The following is a 6,000-nucleotide window of genomic DNA, read 5'->3' as shown; positions in this document are numbered from 1 at the left end:
CTAGCAGGGTCTTGCAGATGACCTGGAGCCAGTGGGTTTGGCGACGAGTATGAAGCGAGGGCCAGCCAACGAGAGCATACAGGTCACAGTGGTGGGTAGTATATGGGGCTTTGGTGACAAAACGGATGGCAACGGATGTCAAAACGGATGTCCATCCAATTTATTGAGTAGGGTATTGGAGGCTATTTTGTAAATGACATCGCCGAAGTCGAGGATCGGTAGGATAGACAGTTTTACGGGGGTATGTTTGGCAGCATGAGTGAAGGATGCTTTGTTGCGAAATAGGAAGCCAATTCTAGATTTAACTTTGGATTGGAGATGTTTGATGTGAGTCTGGAAGGAGAGTTTACAGTCTAACCAGACACCTAGGTATTTGTAGTTGGCCACATGTTCTAAGTCCAAACGGGTGGGCAGGTGCAGGCAGCGATCGGTTGAAGAGCATGCATTTGGTTTTACTTGTATGTAAGAGCAGTTGGAGGCCACGGAAGGAGAGTTGTATGGCATTGAAGCTCGTCTGGAGGGTTGTTAACACAGTGTCCAAAGAAGGGCCAGAAGTATACAGGACGTTGTCGTCTGCGTAGAGGTGGATCAGAGACTCACCAGCAGCAAGAGCAACATCATTGATGTATACAGAGAAGAGAGTCACCCCAAGAATTGAACCCTGTGGCACCCCCGTAGGGACTGCGAGAGGCCCGGACAACAGGCCCTCTGATTTGACACATTGAACTCTATCAGAGAAGTAGTTGGTGAACCAGGCGAGGCAATCATTTGAGAAATCAAGGCTATCGAGTCTACCGATGAGGATGTGGTGATTGACATAGTCGAAAGCCTTGGCCAGGTCAATGAATACGGCAGCACAGTATTGTTTCTTATCGATGGCGGTTAAGATATCGTTTAGGACCTTGAGCGTGGCTGAGGTGCACCCATGACCAGCTCTGAAACCAGATTGCATAGCGGAGAAGGTGCAGTGGGATTCGAAATGGTCGGTAATATGTATGTTGACTTGGCTTTCGAAGACCTTAGAAAGGCAGGGTAGGGTAGATATAGATCTGTGGCAGTTTGGGCCAAGAGTGTCCCCCCCTTTGAAGAGGGGGATGACCGCAGCTGCTTTCCAATCTTTGGGAATCTCAGACGACACCAAAGAGAGTTTGAACAGGCTAGTAATCGGGGTTGCAACAATTTCGGCAGACAATTTTAGAAAGAAAGGGTCCAGATCGTCTAGCCCAGCTGATTTGTAGGGGTCCAGATTTTGCAGCTCTTTCAGAACATCAGCTGACTGGATGGGAGAAGGAGAAATGTGGAAGGCTTGGGCGAGTTGCTGTGGGGGGTATAGTGCTGTTGACCGGGGTAGGGGTTGCCAGGTGAAAGCATGGCAAGCCATAGAAAAATGCTTATTGAATTTCTCAATTATAGTGGATTTATCGGTGGTGACCGAGTTTCCTATCCTCAGATTTCAGAGTTTTTGGTGGTCTTCCTAAGCCAGGATTCAGACACGGCTAGGACATCCGGGTTGGCAGAGTGTGCTAAAGCAGTGAATAAAACAAACTTAGGGAGGAGGCTTCTAATGTTAACATGCATAAAACCAAGGCTATTACGGGTTACATAAGTCATCAAAACAGAGCGCCTGGGGAATTGGAGTGGAGCTGGGCACTGCAGGGCCTGGATTCACCTCTACATCACCAGAGGAACAGAGGAGGAGTAGGATAAGGGTACGGCTAAAAGCTATGAGAATTGGTCGTCTAGGACGTCTGGAACAGAGAGTAAATGAGGTTTCTGGGGGCGATAAAATAGCTTCAAGGTATAATGTACAGACAAAGGTATGGTAGGATGTGAATACAGTGGAGGTAAACCTAGTCATTGAGTGATGATGAGAGAGATATTGTCTCTAGAAACATCATTGAAACCAGGTGATGTCATCGCATGTGTGGGTGGTGGAACTGAAAGGTTGGATAAGGTATAATGAGCAGGGCTAGAGGCTCTACAGTGAAATAAGCCAATCAACACTAACCAGAATAGACGGTGGAAATCTGTCCTTTGGTCTGATGACTTTGGTCTGATGGCCGTGTCTATGTGAGACGCAGAGTAGGTGAACGAACGATCTCCGCATGTGTGGTTCCCACCGTGAAGGACGAGGAGGAGGTGTGATGGTGGCACACTTAACCAGCATGGCTACCACAACATTCTGCAGCGATTTGCCATCCCTTCTGGTTTGTGCTTAGTGGGACTATCATTTGTTTTTCAACAGTACAATGACCCAAAACACACCTCCAGGCTGTGTAAGGGCTATTTTACCAAGGAGAGTGATGGAGTGCTGCATCAGATGACCTGGCCTCCACAAACACCCAACCTCAACCCAATTGAGATGGTTTGGGAAGAGTTGGACCGCAGAGTGAAGGAAAAGCAGCCAACAAGTGCTCAGCATATGTGAGAACTCCTTTAAGACTGTTGGATAAAGCATTCCTCATGAAGTTGGTTGAGAGAATGTCAAGAGTGTGCAAAGCTGTCATCAAGGCAAAGGGTGGCAAAATATATATTGATTACACTTTTTTGGTTACTTTGTGATTTCATATGGGTTATTTCATAGATTTGATGTCTTCACTATTATTCTACAATGTCAAAAATAGTAGAAATAAAGAAAACCCCTTTAATGAGTAGGTGTGTCAAAACTTTTGACTTTTACTGAAAGTAAGTGTGTAACTTTTCATTCCATGTGGAAAATGACAGTAATGAAAGTACTTTATTGGTATGTCTTTGCTCATAGGCAACATGGTTAGATGGTAGATGTTTCCCTGAAATCGAAGGTCGCGGTTTGTTTTCTCTGTAGTAGCTGAATCATTTCCTTGCTTGTCTATCTCTCTCTGTTCTCGCTGTGCATCTCTTTGTGGGTCTGTGGGTCGCAGCTTTCAGTTTAATTTTTGGGGGAACTCAGTCGAGGTCTCATCTTACTGTTCAGAGTTAGAATAGTAGAATACACAAGGTGCAATTTCAAAATTTGGTTGTGCATCAGCAGTTTTCCACTTTTTATATGCCACTCATTGACAGTAACTCAATTAGCCCCATGTCAGTTAAAACTCTTCAGATTGGATTCATTGGTGTAGTTAGTCTAGCCAGCTAACTAAACGTAGGAATCATGACCAAATTACTGACCGGGCACGCAGCTCATGTGCCAAGGGGCCTTGACCTCCAGGGGTCTCCCATTGATTTTGTTAGTCACTCTCACTCACAGATATCATACTAACATGGTGTAAGTCATGACAAAATGTGTAGAATTACAGGGAATTAGCTTTTAAAACGGCTAATTTCTGCTAACAGATTCCGCTGTACGTATTGATTTATAGATTTTAATCCAGGTGTTGATTAAATGTGTTAAATGGCTAATTGTCTAGCTAATAGGCTGTGTGTCTCTAGATGGACTGAGGTAAATGAAGCTACAGCAGCCAAGGTCATAATGGCTGGGGTCATTTATGCTTGTTTTTGTTCTTCTCCAAATAGCACTTTAGTGTTTTAAAATGGTATTAGAGGAGTGTCCCTGGTTACTAGAGGAGAGTCCCTGGATACTGGAGGAGTGCCCCTGTTTACTGGAGGAGAGCCCCTGGATACTAGAGGAGAGCCCCTGGTTACTAGAGGAATGCCCCTGTTTACTAGAGGAATGCCCCTGGTTACTAGAGGAATGCCCCTGGTTACTAGAGGAATGCCCCTGTTTACTAGAGGAATGCCCCTGTTTACTAGAGGAGTGCCCTGGTTACTAGAGGCTTTACAGGGGTTCTGCTATAAAATCAGGTCATTTCATGCATGCGTTGTTTCCCAATATTCCCAGGTTTTCCAGAAACCGACTTGGAGGATGCCGGATTTCAAATCAAATCAACTCAAATCAACGTTTATTTGTCACTTGCGCCAAATTCAACAGTAAAATGCTTACTTACAGGCTCTAACCAATATTGCGGGGGAAAAATGTGTGTGTGTGTGTGTGTGTGTGTGTGTAGGTAAGTAAAGAAATAAAACAACAGTAAAAATACATTTGAAAATATGAGTAGCAAGGCTATATACAGACACCGGTTAGTCATGCTTATTGAGGTGGTATGTACATATGGTTAAAGTGACTATGCATATATGATGAACAGAGAGTAGCAGTAGCGTAAAAGGAGGGGTTGGCGGGTGGTGGGATGTATCGTTAAAGTGACTATGCATATAAGATCAACAGAGAGTGGCAGCAGCATAAAAGAGGGGTTGGGGGAGGCACACAACGCAAATAGTTACCTGTTCAGGAGTCTTATGGCTTGGGGGTAAAAACTGTTGAGAAGCCTTTTTGTCCTAGACTTGGCACTCCGGTACAGCTTGCCATGCGGTAGTAGAGAGAACAGTCTATGACTGGGGTGGCTGGGGTCTTTGACAATTTTTAGGGCCTTCCTCTGACACCGCCTGGTGTAGAGGTCCTGGATGGCAGGCAGCTTTGCCCCAGTGATGTACTGGGCCGTACGCACTACCCTCTGAAGTGCCTTGCGGTCGGAGGCTGAGCAATTGCCGTACCAGGCAGTGATGCAACCGGTCAGGATGCTCTCGATGTTGCAGCTGAAGAACCATTTGAGGATCTCAGGACCCATGCCAAATCCTTTCAGTCTCCTGAGGGGGAATAGGCTTTGTTGTGCCCTCTTCACGACTGTCTTGGTGTGTTTGGACCATTCTAGTTTGTTGTTGTTGTGGACACCAAGGAATTTGAAGCTCTCAACCTGCTCCACTACAGCCCCGTCGATGAGAATGGGGACGTGCTCGGTGCTCCTTTTCCTGTAGTCCACAATCATCTCCTTCGTCTTGGTTACGTTGAGGGTTAGGTTGTTATTCTGGCATAGCCCGGCCAGGTCTCTGACCTCCTCCCTATAGGCTGTCTCGTCGTTGTCGGGGATCAGGCCTAGCACTGTTGTGTCATCGGCAAACTTAATGATGGTGTTGGACTCGTGCCTGGCCATGCAGTCGTGGGTGAACAGGGAGTACAGGAGGGGACTGAGCACGCACCCCTGGGAGCTCCAGTGTTGAGGATCAGTGTGGCAGATGTGTTGCTACCTACCCTCACCACCTGGGGGCGGCCCATCAGGAAGTCCAGGATCCAGTTGCAGAGGGAGGTCTTCAGTCCCAGGTTCCTTAGCTTAGTGATAAGCTTTGAGGGTACTATGGTGTTGAACGCTGAGCTGTAGTCAATTAATAGCATTCTCACATAGGTGTTAGTTTTGTCCTGCTTATTCCCTCCATATTCCGGAATTTTTCCAACCATGTTTTCTGGAAAACCAGGGAATTTGAGGATATTTACCTGATTTTGGGATAATTACCTGATTTTGGGATATTTACCTGATTTTGGGATAATTACCTGATTTTGGGATATTTACCTGATTTTGAGATAATTACCTGATTTTGGGATATGTACCTGATTTTGGGATAATTACCTGATTTTGGGATAATTACCTGATTTGGGGATATTTACCTGATTTTGGGATAGTTACCTGATTTTGGGACAGTTACCGGATTTTGGGACAGTTACCTGATTTTGGGATATTTACCAGATTTGTGAAACCCTAATTGTGGATGTGGGAGATGTTTATGTGTGTACTATATGTGTGTATGTGGTGGGGAATGTGTGTGTGTGAGGTTATGTATGTGTGTGTGCATGTGTGTGTAGTATGTGTGTATGGGGGTGGGGTAGTATGGGGAGAATGTGTGGAGGAATTTCTTGGGATTCATACAGCTGCTGGGTGGCTGCTGGGCTGGTTTCCATGGCAACGTGTGAAAAAGAGGTACAGTCTGGCTCCCTCTGTACCGTATCTGTGAGCCGTACAAAGGAACAACACTTTGAAATCACACACATTCCCCTCCCCTCTCTCTCTCTCTATCTATCTCTCTTGCTCTCTCCCCTCCCCTCTTTCTTTCTTTCTTTCTTTCTTTCTTTCTTTCTTTCTTTCTTTCTTTCTCTCTCTCTCTCTCCCTCTCTCTCACTCTTTCTCTCTCTCTTTC

This window comes from Oncorhynchus clarkii, chromosome 33 (genome assembly GCF_045791955.1).
Source record: "Oncorhynchus clarkii lewisi isolate Uvic-CL-2024 chromosome 33, UVic_Ocla_1.0, whole genome shotgun sequence".
NCBI classification, from domain to species: Eukaryota; Metazoa; Chordata; class Actinopteri; order Salmoniformes; family Salmonidae; genus Oncorhynchus; species Oncorhynchus clarkii.
This window is presented reverse-complemented; position numbering follows the sequence as displayed.